The 20015-nt window shown below is 44.9% G+C and overlaps 2 protein-coding genes across 10 annotated transcripts in view; both read left to right on the plus strand.

Moving 5' to 3' along the window:
• The window catches only part of LOC126559365 (AP-2 complex subunit sigma), a 576875-nt gene that overhangs the window by 461323 nt on the left and 95537 nt on the right, over positions 1 to 20015 (plus strand). The window lies entirely within an intron of this gene.
• Positions 1 to 20015, plus strand: part of LOC126556989 (peripheral plasma membrane protein CASK) — a 210257-nt gene that overhangs the window by 99311 nt on the left and 90931 nt on the right. The window lies entirely within an intron of this gene.

Below are 20015 nucleotides of genomic sequence, written 5' to 3' on the forward strand. Positions count from 1 at the left end.
TTGGGCCAAAGACGTTCACGGCAACCAACATCCGACAAAGAAAACAAAATAAAAAGCTCAACATTTGAGGATCGCTTGCAAATTTGTGCGATTGGCTTGGCATTCACTCAGCAAACATCAAAGCGAACAACCGCGGAGTGGTGCTACATTTTGCCCGAAATGCTGGCCTCCCTTCTTGCCGGGATCTAGGTTTTTTGCTCGGGCGCGTGAACGAAAAGGGGGTGATGGTTCGTAGTTTGTTTAGACTTCATTAAATTTCAATCAGTTTATAATGGTTTTGGTTGCGCAACAAATTCGAGCACTTAAGATGTCTTGTAAACTGCTTCGGCTTAGCAGTGGGCGAAGGAGATGAAAGATTCGGTGGTCGTAAAATGCGAAAGCAAAGTGGCTCGGTGCGAAAATGGGAAATGGAAGGTGTTACGCCCAAAACGGTCGCACGGCTTCTGATGTGCACCCGATCACCATGCCCTTTCGTCTGCTTAAACGATGGCTTAGCTTTTGATCGGATCCCAACTCCCGGAAGGGCAGGCCTTACTGGCTTGCTGTTGTGCGAGGTGCTGGAAAAATGTCCCGCTTTTTTTACATTCTAATCCCTAAACATGATGCCTCGCATCAAATGTCGCTGAAATGATACAATTCTTTGGTCGTTGACGCACGGAGCGCTGTACCATGCGGGGGACGGTAAAGTGTGGAACGGACGGGCCAAAATCTATGAAACAGTAATTACGCTTTAAAGAATGTACCCAATGAAAATATCATGCAAGGTTCGCCGATAAGACAGACGGCACCTCCTCGCACAGGGGCGCTCGATGGAGGCGCCTGGTACCTTTCGCCGTCTTGCTCGTTATATGACGTTTTGACATTTTATCTCACCGTTTGGCAAAACGTTACTGTAAAGAAGGGTGTATGGGCAAGCGAAACCGCGTAACCGGTGTAACCTCACAAAAATTCGATCACAAAAATGCTCATTATCTTATCCCGAAACGACTTCTCGCTTGCCTTGGAAGAAGCTCCGTGTAAGGTGAACACGTGAGAGTGTATGCGTGCTTTTGAGGTAGTAGATGACGCGTGTGTGGGCGTCGCTCGAAACCTATGTAGATCATTTAAAAACCATCAAAAAAGTCGAAGTACACATCCGTTTGGCGCTACCGGTGGCGCTTGCCGCGCTTGATGTGATGATGCACGAAAAAGCAGGTTTGAGTTAAAATCCTCTCCAACCACCCATTCGATCCTTCCGGCGACCGGTCGTCGACCGAGGAGTCCCGGGATGAGTTGACTAGCTCGTGATGGATTTTTGTGTCCCTTTTCGTGGAATACGGGCAGCCCGCTGCAGCGCGAAGGAGGCACAGATTCGTCGGCGTGTCCCGGCGAAAGGATACGCGCGTGCTTATGGGTTTGACATGCTTTCGCCAGCAACGGTTGCGTTACTACCGGCTGGGATGAGAGGATGGTTAGAATTATGACTTAAATAACTCCCCATAATGAAGGATAATAATGTTCGTTTAATGTTGTGACGTTAGGTGGCGAACAAACGTCGCTCATTTCATAAATGGATTGTTGGCGTTAGTAAAAGTGGCAGTAGCTCCAAGTTCTTTAGCATAATGGCGGATAGTCGGCAAGGGGTGTGTGGGTTGCGAGTTGTGGGCGAAGCGCACAAAGTTTTGGCTGGGCTGGGCCTGGGCTTGAATGGAGCTGGCGAGAAAGGGATTTTTTCATTTTTGGGGTCTGTTGTCGTTGTTCTTGCTATTGCTTTCCTCTACCTAACCACGTGGGCAACATTTGGAGAAAATCTGAGTCCCAGGAACAACACGTCGACGGGGTAAAAAGGAAAGTTGTTTGAGATAGAGAGAAAGAGAGGTAGCAAGGTAAAGTAATTCTCGTTTTCTTATCTGTTTTTCCCGGTGGTTTCGGTTTGCTTGTGGCTACATGATTGACGGTGTCTGTTTTCTCTAGTAGGCTGTTCCATTACTCGAAGCCCAACGGTGGTGTTGTGGCAGCAGTAATAAGCAAACTAGGAAGGATTCATGAGGATGAAGCATTTCACGGCGAAGCTGTCGGTGATGTTGGTGCCTGTTGAATCACGTTCCGTCTTTAGTTGTTTTAATTCCACTCAAAGGGCCCATCAGCGCTGTGTCATCTCGGTGCTGCGGTAGGCTGTTTATCGATTTTGTACGTGTGTAGTGTGTATGTGTGCGATGTGTTGGGAAAGAATGTGTGTACAGGTGTGTCGTTATGACAGCTTGTCTTATAACTTTCGGCTGTTTTGTTTTCCTTCCTTTTGTTGAACAAACTTGCCTACAGCGGGACAACCACACACCCACACATTGAAAGATGAAACGAAAGAGCAAGACGATCTTTATTGAAGATGAAGACAATTATTCGCATATACGTGTCATAGTCACAGTGCAGAAGTTTGGCGAAAAGATACATTTCATCGAAAATTAGGCTTACAATTGGCTTCATTTCTTCTAAAAAGAAAAGTCTCCCTTGCCGTACCTGCTTTAAATCGTACCCAATTAATCGATCAAAAGCGCACGTGACAATGGGAAACTTCTTCTGCTTTTCCGTCCCCGGGGGAAAGGACACGCCCGATTTGTTTTGTTTGCTCGATTTTTGTTTGTTTTGCTGCTGCTTTTCTCCCTGTGTGTTCCCTGCCATTTATGCTGGTATTTGGGGCACAATTTATTTTGTGCCAGCGGCAGCAGCAGGCGGCTGCATTGTTCCAGTCGCGTTCACTGCAGTATTGTTTCGCACGTGCATATCAGCACCAAGCATTGTACCTTTGCTCGATACGACTGGGCCGGAAATTGTTTTGGGGGTTCGCAGGGGTAGAAGGATGGAGGCAGTTCTATGCTTCCGGCTACGATTGTCACAATTTAGCTGAATTGGACTGACGGACGGTGCAGTGGATCGAATAAAATGTATCCACCGTTGCATACGTGTGCGACTGCAGCTATGCAATCAGCTGTTCACAATTCGGATTGAACCGACGGCAAACGCTGCTGGATGTATTATTTTTAATTTCATAAAGTCGGATAGTTTTGAAAAAAAAGCTCAAAATTTGCCATTTTTTTCCTTTGTCGGAGACATCAGCCCGGGTTAAATCTGTTGACTTACTCTGTCGTTATGCTCGTAATCACGTGAAAATTGTAAATAATTCCTAATTCTTGGGAAGTACCAGATATACCTTAACCCGCTTCACCACCTGTATGCTGGCTTGTCAAAAGCCAGTTCGGCCTTGATGCTTTGGTCATGTGCAACGCAGACGTTGTCTGCGCTAGTGTTGGTGATCCAGTTTTTGGATCGGAGATAATTCGAACTTACTGATTACCCCAAGCGACACTGTCTTGCTTCGGAGCTTTTACACCGAAAGATGACCCTTTAGCGATGATGATGACGGTAGGGCAATGATTTCGATGACGAGTTGAAGATCTTTCAACCTTTTCTGCTTGTGGAGCATACAGAGAGGCAGAGAGAGAGAGAGAGTACACAAAAACGCTGCATCTCGGAGCAAACAGCCGAGAGCGTCTCGGAATCTCGGGATGCTGTGCGCAGGTCCCAACCGATGCTCTTCATCCCTGTCGTCTAGGTAACATTTTCGTGAGCTTTTACAGGACTCGTTAGGCCGTTGCGAAGGCGGGTGCAAAGGGGAAAGATCCGTCCGTACTGAAGCACTGACACAGTTTAACATGCTCTGATAAAAGTGTATGCGTGTTTGGAGCAGTTTTTGGAGTTATTACTGTGCCATTTTGGTACAGTTTGGGAGAGTCCTCCATAGTGACTGAGGGATGCTGCTCACCGTGTCTTTTTTGCAGGTTTCTATGTGTGTTGCGTGGGAATTGATTTCTCTCTTACTGCACCTGTAAGTTTTGCTCATACTGTAGCTTGTGCCACAACCGAATAAGGCAGGAATTTCCTGAGCACGTTGACAGGTCACACGCCATCATCAACCAGAGAGGACTAACAATTGTGGGGGAACTTGTTAGGAGCACATGCAAGATGCTGGCTGACTGATGATGATGATGATGATATCCCAATCTAGAGAGAGAGAGAGAGCGGTACATCTGTGGAGTCTGCGCCCACTCGATGGTTCGACAGCTTCCCGACTTCGGCTGCTCGTACGGTCGGGCATCGGTTGGCAAATGCCTGGCACGAGCTGCCCGATTTTCTCGCAGCAAACGGTGGCCAGTTTTCGATTCGGTACGTAGCAGCGCGACACACGAGCGCAGCATCAACGGCAGCGGCCTACAAAGGACGGCACGGATATACCTTGGTGGTTTGTTGTGTACGGTTGTTGTTTGGTGTGCGCGCTGTTCCTCTCTGTATCACCCTCCCCCAACCCGCCCCCTCCACAACTCCCGTTCTCGCGCGCTCGTTCGTGAACCTGTGTGCGTGTATGTATGTGTAAGTGTATAAAGCTCCGCTGCGTGTGGTGTGCGTCGTAGTGTGTTTGTCGCGCGGGTATCACATCCCGGTGGCGACGTCGTCGGTCCTAGGATTCTTTCGCATCCAGAACGCGCTCCAGCATCAGTTGAACAGAAGCCCTTCAACCGAAAGGGTGCAAAACACAAAACCACCACCCACTGCACTGCATATTGTTTTCCAAAACGAAAAGTGTACTTCTAGTTTCTTTTTAGTTTTTTTTCGTGTTTCATTTCCGTTTCACCTTTACAAATGCCAAAAGTGTGCTTTACAAAACCTGGATAACTGGTGTGGTAGGACCTTAAGAAAATGTAGTATTGAGAGATATTTATTAAGAGATTTTAATTTCAACTGTTCGAAGCCATTACGAGAAAAAGGGCAAAGAACAATCATGGTTTAATTTTTCTGAACAAACGATAAATACTGGAGATGTCTGTTGATCATCGCAAACAAACTTCCATTACATCCTATTTCACACGCAAAATATCGTGTCGGCAGTTGTGACTCTGTTGAACATATAGCTCCAATTCTTGGCTGGATGCGCTCCGACTCCGTGTGTTTTCTCCGGGAAACCGGGAGAGCAACTCTGTCGAGTTATGCCGCTGGTAACGTTTGTCCTAACCATCGCTGTGCGTCTGCTGGCCGTCTGTGTTGGTGCTTGGGCTGCTGCATGATACGCGTAATTACATTTGTGTATGTGTAAGCCAACCCGTGTGCGTGTGTTTGTATGTGGTTTCCGTGGCGCCATCGTCTTCCGTTTCGAATCGGATCCACCGCTCGGAGAAGAAAACGCGTGGATGAAAAAGGCCGTCCACAGCGTGGTGCTTTCTCGAAGTCGAAAGTCGTGGTGTTGCGGATCGCGTCCAGACTCCCGAGTGTCGGTAGCAGCTAGGCGGGTTGAAGGTTCGTTTCCGTGGAGTGGCTTTGCGCCCGTATCACCATATCCGCAGGTGGCTAACATTCGAACGCTAATTAAGGTAGCGCCATGCTGGAAAGTTTTGTGCACATACCAGGAACCACGACATTCGCACAGGTATGGCCGAAGGCATCGATCATTATAATTTGCGCAACACAATGGATTGGTCCTGTCGAATCGCTGAATGAAGAAGGATGGAAAAGTACGTCTAAAAAGCAAAGCACACACACAGCAACATATTAATCGTTCGTATGCGTCCGTGCGTGTGTGTGTGTGTGTATGTCAGCTCGCGAGATGCTGTGTGGCGATGGAAAACAAAAAAGAAAGAACCGAGAGCGACCATCCACGAGAGCTGAGATACGAGGGCGCGCACACGCGAGTTAATGGAATTGGAAATTTCCTGCAACTGTTGTGAAAGAAGTGGATATGTGTGTTTTTTCGCGAATTTGTTGTTACGTTGGGTTGGTTTTATTATTTGGCGTCTCCGTCAGTGCGGTCCGTGTGCGAAATCTGTCGTACAGCATCCTGCCTTTGTGCGCCATGCTGCCAAAACTCAAGCGGAAGGTAAACTCAAACATCGCCATAGGCGCGCACACAGACAAATGTGGAATGCTGAATTTGTGTTTTTGCGTGTAGCACACTTGGACTCATATTGTGGTGGATAACCCAATGCTGGAGAAGCAAACACGAGTGAAGAAAAAAAAAGCACGGGCAAACTCTTGCCTTGCCTGGTGTGGTTTTGATGGTGGAAAAAGTTTTCCTCCAAAACCGTAACCTCAAAAAAAAACCCACCCAGACCAACCAAAAGCATCGTAAGCGGTAGTACACGAGGTGGTGGTGGTCCGTAAGAACAAACCTCTTCTCTGAGGTGCGGTTAGCAAAAAGGGGTTTGTTGGATAAAACGTACGGTTGCGTGTGTGTTTTATGTTTATCTGTGTGTATTGGTTGGAATGGGTGATAGTAGTGTGGTGATTGTTTGAAGAAAAACAACACACAGTGATCACACGGAAAAGAATCGTTTACGAACTTACAAAACTCGTTCCATTCCTGATGCTTGTAAGCAGTAGCTCCCTTGTGACAAAACCACTCACACATACACACACACACACACAGGCAGCCCATTTGCCTTATCAATTAAACTTTTCCCTTCAAAACGTTCGCGAATGTTGAAGCAACGAATCCGTTGTTTCCAATCATGCCACGCTCTGCCGGAAAAAAGCTTCCCTAGGAGAAAACTGATGCTGCTGGTACACGGATGCTGGCACACAAACAGGCAGAAAAAGGGGGTTTGAGCGTACGAAGCAGGCGGAATGGGGAACGGAATAAAATGCTTGTTAAGGATAATCGTGTAAGTTTTGTCCCGTCGCGCCATCGGTTTCTCGGTGCGCGTAGAATATTCACGGCAGCTCGGGAAGGTCGCCATGTCGACGAAGCCATGTCTGCTCTGTGTGAGTGTACGCGCGCGTGTGTGGTTGGTGAAAAATTTGTCCCACCGAAAGAGGACACGTCAGCCGCGTGTAAGCTGCGTGCTGGTGACAATAGGAGTGTGTGAACACGTTGTTTTCTTTCGTCGGTCTGTTGCAGAAATCTTAATTAGTGTAACCCGGGAGACGATGATTAATTTTTGCATTTTTACCTGAGAGAGAGAGGGGGAGGGGGTTGGGGAGCACACACAAGCAGACATACACTCAAGTTTGTGTGCTAATGGAAGTTGGTGTTGTTTTAATTGCTGTTGGAATGCGTTGTGTGAACGTTTTGTTTCACTTAAGAAAGATTAGTTTGTGCTGTGGTGCAATGAAGTTTAATATTTTTGTTCTTATTTAATGATCGACTTTAATACAAATGTCTGTTATCCCTTTGCTATGGGATAGTATATTTCTTATAGGAGTCTACTTTCCAAGTTTTTGAATTTCATCATCGGAAGGTTTCATTTTTATGTAAAAAACCTTTACTTACTGTAGAAAATAAACTTGAATCAACATCGTGTGTTGATCGTGTTGGTTGTTGGTTTAGCACACAGCAAAAGCACCACGAGAATTTGATGTTTTGCTCTCGTGCTGGCTGGTTTCTCTGGTATTATTCTTTCATTTTTTTTTTTTGTTGTTGCCACCCTCCTTACATTTGTTACCTTTCATCACAAACCTTATGGCTCATCGCATATTCTTTGGAGCGGCCCCAGGGTCGAAAGCATACCCGTGATCTAGACATTACGTGGGGCGGGTTGGTTGGTGAGGCCCGACGAAAGGTTATGAAACTGACCCCGGGGGTATAATATTCATATTTTTATTTTATTATTCAACCCTCGGCCCCGGTGTGGGGAGAGAGGTTGCACCGGAGAATTTTTTGCTTCTGCAATTTGATGGGCGGTTTTTTTCTTCGGTGTCGTTGTACGCAAAAAAACCCCCTGTCAGACCACCAATTCTTTAGTTAGGTGAGAAGAGTGAAACATCTTTAAGCGACCGCTAACGCAACCTGGCGTGTTTTCGCTTTTTTGCACTGTGTGTGTGTGTTGCTCGTTACATCCCACACGCTTTGTGATGTTTTTCTCTGCTAGGACTCGGTCGGTTATCTAAGGATGTTCCTATCGGCACATGAATGATACTTGAGTTTTTCTCATAATGGAATGATTTTTTTTTCTTTGCTTGTGGGTATGTTTGCCATGACTCATGCGGATGGCCACTACGGGTTGCTTTGTATAGCATAAGCAACACACACACGTACTTAAGCAATATGCTAGATTACAGTTTGGCTTGCATGACACTCGAATGCGTACCGCTTCCGATCCTGAATCAATAGAGTTGGGGTTTGTGGCTTTTTCTCTCTGCTGTTTTACCCCCACTGTACCGGGTCTTTATACAAACCAGACCAGGTGCTTAAGCATTGGAAGCCGTGATACGGCAATGAGGAATTGAGTTGCCAAAGATTGTTCCTAGTTTTGTTTATTTTCTTTTATCACAAGTTTTGTCGAGCAGGTTTTGGGATTTTCCTTTCGTTAAGAGGTTTTTGTATTTTTTTTCTTATCTTTACCTTGCGGGGCTAACTGAGCTGTTAGGAAGCACGGGTTTTCCTAATACCTTTACCCATGGATCCAATACTGGGGAAGGATCATAGAATTCGGTGGGTGTAAATAGCGCCGAGCTTGAGCAGCAAGAGAGCAGTGTGTTTGGTAGGGGAAAAACGAATGCGTACACCGAGCTGCAAAAGCAAAGGCATCTTAAGCTTTTGGGTGAAGGATTCTCTGATGTTTATCCTGTTTTGTAGCGTAAGAGTACAATCTAAGGGTCAAACAGAGAGAAAAAGTGATCCACCAAGGGTGAGGTTTTCGATTTTTCGCTTTTGACGTGGAAAGACTATTAAATATCACCCATGCATGACTTTAACTGGTTGAGTGCTCTCGAACGCACATTACACATTTTCATCAGCTCGCGATAAAGGATTATGCAAATGTTAATTAATGGTGACAGATTTTTTATTTGTCAATGCTTCACAGCGTGAGAGAATAACATTTGTGTGTGTGGAAATTAATGGTTTCTTAAACAACAAAAATCAGAAATCGAAATTACGTCCATCCAGGACGCAGCATGGTGCAATAAGTATGATTGGAATGTGTGGCTCGATCAAACAAAACGTTCTTTAAAATGGAGAAATGTAAGCGTGGGATTACGAACCCATACCCATATGCTGTAGAAATGATAATTTTAATTGCTTGCACATCAATATTCAACACACAAAGATGTGAGAAGTTTTTATCCACCAGAAAGCGCCTTGTTCGGGTTCGTTTCTCACAAAGAAAGCAGATTAATTGTCAAAGGCTTACTTGACAGCGGTTCGATTCTGTTTGTCATTGAAATTTTGCTAGAAAAGTGCTTGAGCTATCATCATTCAGCAGGAGAAACCATTCAAAACTTGCCGTTACATAACCTAGTCGAACCCCATTCGAACCCCGACACGTAGGATTAAAAGCAAATAAATTTTACATCCCTTGCGCACGCCACACTGGGGAAGGACTGCTGTCAAACTGTTGAAGCGACGTGTTGCGTAGGAGTGTGTGTGTATTTTTCTTGCCTATGCCTGCTGTGTTGTGTGTAGATTTGTTTTGTTTACTGCTAGATTCTAGGCTTCTAGGTTCTTTGGCATGAATTCGCAAAGATTTGCAATTCTTAGCTTAAGCCTTTCGATCGACGCTTTGTGAGCGTAAGTGGGCAAGATTGAAAAAGCTTCTCGACGGTTAATCTTCCCATTGACTACATTTGGGTGTGTAGAGAAAATGGACGCCCGGACATTGTGTAAAACGTTTCGGTTGATGTTTTCGAAATGGATAACGACTTTAATCGTTTGAAATGGTTCTCCTGAACTGCCAGGTTGAATTCGCAACATTCGCAAAAGACCATTTGATGTAGAAGATAATAGACCAGTCAACACATCAGAGACTATTCGATTGCTATTAGTCTCTTGCGAGTTTGATGTCCAGCCCAAGTTGGTGGAATGTAATTGAAGATGAGCTTAAACAATATCGCTTTCAAACATTCCAAATTCAATTCAGCATCCTTTGATGTGCGCCCTATTATATTTTCCCAACGTTTCCTTTGCGGTAACCACTTCTACCTACCTGACCACTGTGTGTCATTTATAACAATCAGTTGCGCGGGTACACTTTTACCATCAATCCGTTCTTTGATCCTCGCAGCAGGATACGGTTCTAGTGAGGTGTACTCTTTTTTACTCCTTGCCCACTGCTAGCAGAACAGAACAGAACATTACCATTTCTTGCTACATTTGTTTCGGTGGAATTAATATTGCTTTTGTTTGTAGTTCATTGTGTGTCCATTGTTTCGTTCGTTTCGTATTTTCTCCACAATCGCACACTCGTCGCACCCAGTCGACCCAGCAGAGCCAGGGCATAAAATGAAAGCACCCAAACAAGCAAATGATGAGCTTTCTGGTGCGGCTGATGCTGGCGGTAAGCGTGATGACATCATGTCGCGCAAGGAAATACTATCCTAGCCACGGCACCAAACCGAATGCTGGGAAAGCACCCTACTGTGCTTGTGTGTATGTTTCGTGACACAACGGACCGCGACGAGAAGACGCATTCCCCCCAGAAGTTCGTCGCCTTTTACCTCCGCGTCCCGTCTTCCCGTTTCAGGGCTATTTATTTTCCAATTTAGCCCCTGTTTGAGCTGCTAGTGGAACCGTGTTTACTTTCCCATCAGTGCGGCTGTTTCGGTTTTGAAACGGGAAACTCCCGAAATGCGCACCCGTCCGATCAAACGTGCCACACCGTACGTACGGGCGTAGGTTTATCGAGTGCTGGTCAACCTAGGCTAAACGCTTTGGGTTGGTGTGTGAGGTGCTCTGATCACTCAAAGCATCATTCGCTTTTCCTCAATTTCCACCAACCAACGGCAGAACGGTGGGTGTGGGAGCATTGGTTGAAACGATTCTCCATGGTTTCGTGTACGACACGAACGCACATCCACCGCAAGACATTTCTCACCCCCTTCGCACAGTTGGTCGCAGAGCTGCGCGCATCGAACATCGTCGTTATTCCGAGAGTGAGAGATGTTTGGATTAGGCATCTTCGAAGATGGGACATTAAACCGACAGCAAAGAGCCCAGCGCCAGTACAGCGCAGCTGTTGTGTGCCGGTGGCATGTGTGTGGCATCTTTCGGCCGGTTCCGAAAATATGGAAAAGATTATTTTCTACTTCCCCTACCCCCGAACCCACAATAAAGGTTAGAAAACATTGAAATCAAACGTGCTATTTCAATATTGGCTCTGGGTGTACTGTCTGTGCGTGCGTGCGGGGTGCGTGGACATGTTGATTCGAATAGAAAAGCGATTCGAAAAGCGCACACGAAGGGTGGTGTTCTGTTTGCTGTAGGAAAGCATATTCAAATTTTCAATTTTATGATGTGCTCAATACGTGCTTTTGATATGTTACACATCTGTGCGGCATTTTGTGTGTGTCCATTTCAAGAAAACTTTAGATTTTGCCAATCGGTTTTAAATGAAATTGAATGGATTTTCATCGGCAGGATTGGAAAGGAGTTACAAAAATAGATACAAACGATAGTCGGAGATGTTCCAATTACTGGTAACAGGGACAACATTATCATTACACGTGTACATAAAGATCATCTGTTCAGCTTGGCAAAGTTTGTTTTTTCTTCGCCAAACAAATCCTTCCCAAAACATAAATCTTCGATGAACGGTTTAAGGTGAATCAGATATATTATTAAAATCCCAGCCATGAAATAGACAGGAAAGTGCCCTCATATCAGTACGAAGAATTGACAGAGCACCCAACTGAATGGCTTAACTCGACTGTACCGTGGCTCTTGAATGTGACGAAGGCTTTACTGCCACTACTGTTACCGCTCGCGAAGGAAGTTCAATTTCATCGGCTCAGGTTGCGTGCGTATTCCTCGTGGTGCGATAAATCCTACCTCGACACAGTGCCGTCTCTACGCTGCTTGTTCTCTCTCTCTCTCTCTTGCACAAAACGGGAGCGGTCCTAATGCACGTTGCGAGACGGCACTGATTTGAAACTGTAATCATCTTATCAATGATTAATTTCCTCCAAGTAGCGACGGCTTTCGCAGAACGCCACGAAATGGAAAAATAAAAGGAAAGCGCAAACACTTCTCGAGTAAGTTAGACACGCGTAAAAGGTGTGCGCGACGGCAGGGAAAGGTTTTTGGCGATATCCTTGAAAGATGTTTGCGTGCTAATTCCCTTTCGGGTGCGATGCTTTCATCACTCAACGATGCGTCGTAGCGGGAGGGCAATCTCGACATTAGCCTACCGCTGAGAACCGATTGCCTTAAAACAGCGTGAGCCTAAACCGTACATACTTCAGACACGCTGCGATTGGAACAACTTTGCGTTTTGGCGCTTCTCGCACACAGAAACACACCCTTTTTCTTGTGAAGATATAAAGTCTGTAGCCCTGAAACACAAAAGCAAAATGTAGCAAGAAAAAGAAAATCCGATCCTTAAATCTGAAATCGGTATGTTTTGCAACATCTTTGCCTAATATGGTGGGTATAGGTTTGTTCCGGAAATGTTTTCGCGCGGCTCCAAATCTGGGGTAGTTCACGGTGCCCTGCTTCTGGTGTGCCCTGTACGTGAAATTTTGGAACATTCGACAGCCAAATGAACCAGTGGCTCTGGATGTCTTCATGAATAAACATGAGGACGCCCAAACCGAAAAGCTGAAGTATTTTGGGGGGTGAAAATCAGGCACGGCACAACACACATCTTACTTACCGAATCCAATAATTCATGCCGGTGAGAGCTGGGGCCAGAATTGCACGGCGAACGAAATATGGGACTGAAGCTAGTTAAGCAGACAAAACAAGACGTGAAGCGAGCCGCGCTGCAACATTAGTAAGGTTTTGTGATAAAATTTGATCAACTTTTTTGCACCCTGGCTTAGCAGCAAAATCGCTCTAAAGCTGCGTCTGCGGCGTGTTAGCTTACGTGTCGGGATTGGTAATGTCTGTCATTAAATCTTGATGAAGTGCTCAAACGCAATCATGTGTTTTCAATGAATCTGACAGCAGTTTGCGATGAGATTTTGTGGGACATTGTATGTTAAGCTTTGTATAAACGTTGCCCATCAATTTTTTTAGATTTTGAGTTATAAATGTACATCAGTGACTGATAACAGGTTTTATTTAGTACGCCGAAAAGTATGCAATTGCTATATCAAAAGCGCAAAAAACATATCCTTTTCTTCTGCTGAATGATAATTAGTTAAGCAGCAGGTAATTTAAGGGAGAAGAAAAGAATGAACTCATTTCCATTACTGTCACGTACTGAATTTTCTTCATTTAATTCCTCTCCCTATTTCAAGTGGCCAACATCCGCCACTTCTAATTGAGATTGTCCCGTAGCGTTGATACACTGATCCAACGTAAGGCCGAGGCTTCAATGCATTTTGAAGATTGCCACCACATGAAGCAGGTTTATCTTTCATGACATTCATGTCCTTCGCAATGGAAATAATACACGATCAAAAAGGGTTTAAGAAACACTGACCTCAAACAAAAAACGTACGACAGCTAGCAGCAGTAGTGCACTTGTCTGCATGTGAGCTGTCACTAGCTTCTTTTTTTTTCATCCCATCACACTTCTTTTTCATCCATTGTGTGATATGCTCCGTTGGCTAGCCGGCCAAGCAGACCGAATGAACGTGATAGTTGTAGTATCGTGTCCCGTACTTGTCGCCACCAACCTTGTTTCCTAGCGATTGTACAAGAAGAAGCGTTTGGTGTGCAGCATATCGGATGCATTCAACATATGACATGATTGTGTGTATGTGTGTATGTATGTGTGTGAATGTAGGGATTGAAGAGCTAGCAGTTTTGTTCATTCTTGTCACTCTGCAGAAAATAAGTCCCGGCCCTCGAGTAGTACCAGTATGAAATATGATAAGCTGATTTTGACAAAAATACTCACTGAATCATAGATGAGGAATGAATGAGTGGCTGGTCCGATGTTTTCCACTGCTGCCTCGTCGAGTCGAGTACTTTCAGCTTGCTTGATAATAGTGGAGCGTGATGGGGTGTTGTTTTTTGTATGCTTTTGTTTTTGAAGGATTTAGAAACGAGATTCAGAGTGTTGCTTCTTGCACAGAACTGTATTTGCTTCCAAACAAGCTTATGTATCGTTCAAGTGCTTCAATGGCAATCGCATTTATTGTATCCTTTTTTGCAAAGTTTACTAAATTGCAACTGAAAAAGTTGTACCCACTTTAAGGAAAATTCAACACCTTCCGGTTTTATCTCATCTCATGCAATTATCTCGCAATAAATTGCATACCTTGTTCGGATTAGATTGCAGGAGGCTACTGTATCTGTGAGGATAAGGCGCGTATGGGCAAGTTTGGTCGTTTCATACGTGTTTCCGTGCAATCAACAATTAACCATCAAGTTTATGAGCAAGTGTCAAATTTTAATTCGCTTCCCGAAACTTGTTATCGTTTGGATCGTCGTTTGTGCAAGGAAACGCCGAGTCTGACAGCTATTTTTCCGAAAGAATGCCTCCAAGTTCGTCTCCACAGCCACGCCACTGTTGGGGCCCGTCAGGGCCGTGTGAAACGGGAATCTACCAGCAGTTATGACCTTAGTTAGGCCTTCATTGTGTTTATTTGTGCGTCGCCTAAGGCTAAACGATGGTATGGGTAGCAAGGAGTTCCGAAGTACTCACTCACACATGCACACACACACCGAGAGCGAGAGGTTCGCTTGATAAAAATCAACCGAGTGACAATAGCTGCGGCCAGCTGACTCCGTTGGCTAGCTGACAAGACTTCCTTTCAAACGACACGGAGCAGGAAAAGATGTTCCCACGCCACCTCCAAAAATGTGTCGCCCAAGCCCGGACGCCCACCACCCTCAACGCACACAATGGGGTGAAAAAACTTTGTTAATTTCAAGTCTAATAAAGCCATATCTCGTGTGCCGCGGCGTGACAGAGGCAAAAACTTTCCGGCAAAAGTATGGCAAAGTTTTCGGTGCGGCATGTGCGACGTGCAGAAAATGCCTGCCCGCCAGGAATGGCAGGGTAGTCTTTCTCCGGTCCGGTCGGAGCATCGAAACGGATGCTTGCGGCGTCTTAGCGAGTGGAGGGTGTGCTTTTGGAGGGGAGGACTTATCCCACGTTTGGAATAATACTATCGTGAGAATAATTAATACTTCCATCAGAGGTTTCACTTGCCAGTTTTCGGCGGCCTATCTGCCATGGACAGGGGATGGTTTCCTCTCGAGTACACGCTTTTCGGACCATTGCAAGGCATTCTTCTAGCAGCGTTCTTAGTGATGTTTGCTTTCGGAGTTTCTGTCGCCATTGAACCAACCGCATAAAATTAGACTCTCTGTTTATTCTCGCAAACGAGTGTGTATGATGCTTTATTCTTTCGCTTTTTTTTATCAACTGCAATCTCAACGGTAGGGTGGACAAGCTTGAGCCGCGAATAGGCAAACCCGGGGCGTGTATAATTATATCGCGAGAATTATGATCAAAATAAAAATTAATTTTCAATTATACTAATTATGAGTCTCCCGCTTCGCAAAGGGTAGGCTGGCACTGCGGCACATTGGGGATGCAATCTAGCGCCTCGGACGCATTAGCATAGTCATTAAAATCCGCGTCCACGGTGTAGTGAATGCGGAAAACGTGGTGCTGTGCCAAGGTTTACCCATTTCTGCACAGTTGTGTGACACATGTAGGAACTGTTTGCACGGTTCGCTTAGCAGTACAGTAAAACTCCGGTTTTACATCGAGTTGGTGTGTTTGGTGAACAGAGTTTTTTGTTCGTTTTACTTTTTTGATTTTGGTCAAAAAGTGTCATTACACCACTTGCAGGTAGAAAATCGCATGCTGAAGGTTGCTTATCGAGCTACCAGATGCTACAATTTCCGGCGAGAAGGAAAAAAAGGAACATGGAACTCGTGGCGCTCGGTAGCGAGCTGCTTGAAAACTGCTTGAAATAGGTACGTTTGGCGAAGTACCGTCAGCGAAACAGTGAATGAGAGAGAGGGTGCGAAAGCAGAACCTGAAGGAAGGTGCCATGCGCATTGTTTATTCAGCACATGTTTTATGACAGGTTTAAAATAAATCATAAAAAATTCATGACCGAAATGAGTGGGAAAATGTCTGCCCCATCAAAAGGGGAGGGTGTAAAGAGCAAGCCTCAATAAGAACTCAATTGCTGAAGCGTTGGCGTGCCCATGTATTTTCGTTACAAACGCAGCATATGAAGCCAAACGCATCATACGCAACGTATTCGAGCGCGCGTATCGTGCACCAAGCGAGCGAAATTCCTTCAGCAAGAATGTGAAACAAAGCATAAATAAAATTTAAAATAAAAACCCACCAGAATGAACATTTAAGCTACCCGTTTCCGAACCATTTCCAGCAGTATCGCAAACTTGCATGCACAGCAACTCGTGCACGGGACGTTTGGTCGAGCCGTGGTTTTTAATGTGCATGTCCGATGGGTGCTCGTCAAAACTTGCCTTGGTCTGGGGACGCAAAGGCATCGGAAATAATTGAAACGAAATGAACAAGCAGCAAAAACAGAACCTAAAAAAAAAGTGCAAACAAACTGGCTACAGGGATGAAGCGCGCGTAGCTTTTGGGCAAATATTTATGCAACCGTTTTTAACCGATTATCCCATTTCCGTTATTATTTTTTTTTTTCGTTCCCGCACCCGACCAGCACCCGCGTGCGGACGTGAGTGATCGAATTTGAAAGATTAATGACACGCATTCCATTTTTGTGCGGTATGGTATGTCGGTGTGTCGGCCCAGCAAACGCACTGTTTACTTGGGCTAATGACGTTTGAATTCCGTTCCGATAATCAGATGAACTATTATGACAGCAAACTTTAAATTTGAGTTGGACATTTTTTTATTCGTTCCCCTTCTGCCCTCATACCTTATGTGTCTCTTGTTTTTCATTCATACTGGAAACCATTTTGAAATGGCTCGTTGAACAATGGTCGATTGGCTGTAAAACTGCTGCTGTGTTGCAGCGTCGTGCGGATTGCAGCCGAACAGGCGGAAATGCGTTTTCGATCGATTGCATTCGAAATAATAGCATCAGTTTTGGGTTTTGACACTCAGCACGAACGATTATTATGTAGCCTAGTGTCGGTTTGCTTTCTTCGTGCTAGACCGTGCAGCAAAATTTCCACCATTCACGTATGTGTGTGTGTGTGTGTGTGTGTGTGTGTGTGTGTGTGTGTGTGTCCTTACGGTACCAATGGCTCTGGCAGAAGTGTTTCTCGTTCACCACTATCTCTTCTGCTGTAGCTGTAAGTCAACAGGACTGCAACCAGGACGATAAGAACGGTTTTGAGCGGTGAGATCTTCTAACGGATTTGCAGTCGCTTCGATTATATACGCCTCACTTATTGGCGATTTGGCAGATGGGAAAGACAGATGCACTCGATGGGAAAATCCCCCCTGGGCAGGGAAAGGACAAGGTGGGGCAGCACCGCTTCGGTTTGACACTTGTGACAGTCGAGTTTGAAAATCCGAACAGGAATGGTTCCGTTCCTTGCACTGCATCCTGTATCCTTCATTCTCTAACAACCCCAGTGTAACGCAAAGCAATAAGGTGGAAAGCGGTATGATGGAAGGAAAATAAATTGAACTTTATGGCTGGGTCGGTCGCTTAACCCCATTGCCGATGTGGTACGATGTGGCACTGTGGGCAGTACCGAGAGTCCTTGAAAAAATCCCGCCCATCATGAAAAATGCAGCGTCAGTAAAAAAAAAAAATACCCAGAAGCTGCAAGCCAGAGAATTCTGCTTGCTTAGTGTACGTCGTTTGTGGGAAAATGGTGGCCGTTTTACTCCGTTATCTGGCACCGCTTCTTCGATCATCGGTTGGGCTTAGCTGCTAGTGATCAAAAACAAACCCATTTTATTTTCCCTTCTTCCCCTTTCTTTCTCTCTCGCTCTCTGTCTATTCTTTTGATATTTGCCAGCGAAGGATATAAAGTTTTTCCCGTTTATCGATTAAGTCTGGGCTGTGTTCGGTAGTAAGATGGGGTGGCATTTTTTGTGTCAGCTCTATTTGCATTGATTTTTCTAGGATGATAAAATGATTTTTTTTTAAGCGAAAAAGGAGGGTAGAGGTTAACCCCTTGAACCGTAATGGGTTTATATTAAGATCACAAGAATACGGAAATTTACATCAACAATGCTATAAAATAAGATAGAATTTAAAGAGAAATTTACTGAATTTTAGCTTAAATTTGAGCTTTGAGTTACAAAATCTTTTAAGTTATTATACATCAACAAGCTAAAGCATTAAATTCTAAAAACCTGTAACAGGCAGTGGTTTTGATTTTCATGGAGCTCTCAACTTGTGTTTTCCCACTACCGTTGAATTACGCCTATTAGGAGCAATAACAATAATGTTTCGATTGACCGTGTAACAATCACCTCAACCATCAGCATGGTCGACTGATGCCGGTTTTCTTCTGATTTAAAATATGACACAATGTCCATTTTACGTCAACCATAAAGTTTTATTGTGTCCTTCCCGCACTAAAGGCAGAGTGGCTCAAAGTGAGATTGAACCGCATGAGTGCGGTGTAGTGTGAGATTCGATGCAGAACGAAAAGGAAAAGATAACGTTTTTCCTCAACAAAACAAGCAAAACAACTGTAGTGTTGTTATCTTGAAGCCAGCACAAATTTAAGATACTTCAAAATAGAATAAGTCTACCACAACGATACGACAACATAAAAGTTAATTGTTTTTATTAACAAAAAGTGAGTCATTTTTACCTTTGATTGCCACGGAACATGATCTCGATCTTCAAATGCTTGAAAGCGTACGTATGTTCTTTCGTAAACCAACGACATCAGTGTCCTTTTTCGGTGAAAAGAAACCTTACTCTATCAGAATATTTGGTGAAAAAGCACTGAATTTGGAATATTAGCGTGTAGGAGGCAGCCTTACACGCGAAATGAACGAAAAATTAAATTACACACCGAAAAACAAGGACGTTATAGAAACGGGAAGAGTGTGTCTGCGTGTGTGTGTGCCAGCAATGGGAAAATTCTTAATGAAAAGAAAGGTCAGAGAAAAAACACCACAAAAAGAAAAACGCCAACAGTCGATAACAATGAAGGCTTCCTCTTGTACGCTTATCTTTAATTTGTACGAGCTTCTTCGGTTCAGTGGTTATTGTGTTTGAGGCCTAAAAACTGTGGAAAATCGATTCGTGAGAAGAGTGGATGTGTGTGTTGGCGAAGAATGTCAGTAGAGTACTGTTAGTAGAGAAAAAATCTCCAACCCACATTAAGGATCCTAGCGTGCACGAAGGAAGCTAAGTTTGTGTGTGAAGTTGTATGTGTTTCTTTAACCTCAATGTGCGACTGCCATTTTTTTCTCTCCATTCTGCCCATGTGTACAGATATTCTAACAGCAACTCACAACAACAACAATACCGCCAAACAAGCAAGAAAACATTGTTAAAAAAAGTGACAGAAATAGCGTAGGAAAAGCAGGAAAAACAACAACAACAACAACACGTGCAACACAAACTGGGCAGCAGCGGCCTGGAAAGCAAAACGGAAGTGTCATTGTGGTAGCAGAGTGTGCGGTGTAAGGAAACATTTGGTGTGCCGGGGCGTAACCAATGTCGACATCGAGTGTGGGAAGCAGTGTTTAGTGTGTTCGAGTGTGCGTCGTGCGTATCCTCCCACCTCCCTCCACCCTGTCCCACGGGTTGGAGTACGCGTGTCCGTGAGTTTGTTAAATTTATGAACAACTTGCCTCAGAATTGCTCAATGAGTTGTGCTACGCCTGATAATGGTGTCGAGCGTATCGATTAGGTGGCACCGGTGATGGTGTACGACGAGATTGGAGATCCGCGCACGGTACACGGTACACACCCGAAAAAGCTGGACGCTACATTGCAACAACCATCGTGGAAAGTCTTCCCGTGGACCGCATAGTCTACGCAACGTAATAGAGTACGGATCAGCCACCACAAAATCAGGCACATCGCTCAGCCGAGTCGAGTTGTGCGTGAATGTTGCGCAAGGAACGGAAACGATACAGTACTGTCGGACCGTAGCGAAGCAGAACATCGACAGCTGTAGCAGCAGCACCGTACACAGTGTTCTCTACAGGTCCACAGCG

This window comes from Anopheles maculipalpis, chromosome 2RL, assembly GCF_943734695.1.
Source record: "Anopheles maculipalpis chromosome 2RL, idAnoMacuDA_375_x, whole genome shotgun sequence".
Taxonomy (NCBI): Eukaryota; Metazoa; Arthropoda; class Insecta; order Diptera; family Culicidae; genus Anopheles; species Anopheles maculipalpis.